Source organism: Aulostomus chinensis, chromosome 1 (assembly GCF_037954235.1).
Source record: "Aulostomus chinensis isolate RoL2024-O1b breed Wild chromosome 1, RoL_Achi_v1.0, whole genome shotgun sequence".
NCBI classification, from domain to species: Eukaryota; Metazoa; Chordata; class Actinopteri; order Syngnathiformes; family Aulostomidae; genus Aulostomus; species Aulostomus chinensis.
The window spans coordinates 52,185,700-52,186,510 of NC_141320.1; the positions used below are offsets into that span (position 1 = coordinate 52,185,700).

Here is an 811-nt window from a genome sequence, read left to right on the forward strand (position 1 = left end):
CGGGCCAGGACCCGTTCAGAAGGTGGTGAATATTATTCTTGGTGTTTTTAGGGCATGTTCCCACCCATCTTCACGTGGGTGACAAAAATGGATTTTTTGTAAAGATTTCGGCGCGAGTTCGGCCTGTCAAATCCTGATCGGGGCCAGTTTGGTTGTGTTGTCTGCAGCGAGAGCACGCCTGGCACGCTCAGCGGGAGCGAGTCCGATCATTATAAAGGTGGGTCAAACAATTTAGGTTGAGACGAAGGATGGCACGGGCAGAGCAGACGCAGGTCTTCATTCCACCCGCAGAGCTGTAGAGCATGGATCATGTCAAGGACTAAATGAGGGGAAAGAGAGCAGGAGAGCAGGGCAGAGACAAAGACAGAGAATGCTCTCATAAAACAAGGACTGTTCTGTCAATGGTAGAGCAGAGTGGCGCAGAGGAAGCGTGCTGGGCCCATAACCCAGAGGTCGATGGATCGAAACCATCCTCTGCTAGAAGAAGAAAAATAAAATGAACCAGTGTCTTTAGAAATGCGTGTCTGTTAAAAAGAGGTTCATAAGGATTTTGTCTTCCTCCACAATCACCAACCATTGTAAGAGTTAACAACAGTCCACTTTCTGACTGAAGCAAAAGTAGACTTCAAAAGGTTTTTCTGATTCAACATAGCAGCTAAATTTCCATTTCCATTTCCTGAACAGGACAGGTTAAAAAAAAGGGAATGTCATGACTTCCTCTGTATGTTAGAATGTGAACGACTAAAAATGTTCATGCCCAGTTTTAAGTTAGAATTAAACTGAAAATACCAAAATCTCCCCTCTTCAATCC

The 811-nt window shown here is 45.0% G+C and overlaps 1 non-coding gene across 1 annotated transcript; it reads left to right on the forward strand.

Annotated features, from left to right (window-relative positions):
- The first annotated feature begins 408 nt into the window (after nt 1–408).
- Nucleotides 409–480, forward strand: trnam-cau (transfer RNA methionine (anticodon CAU)). Its single transcript has one exon. It is a non-coding gene; the product is annotated as a tRNA-Met (tRNA).
- Nucleotides 481–811: the final 331 nt, after the last annotated feature.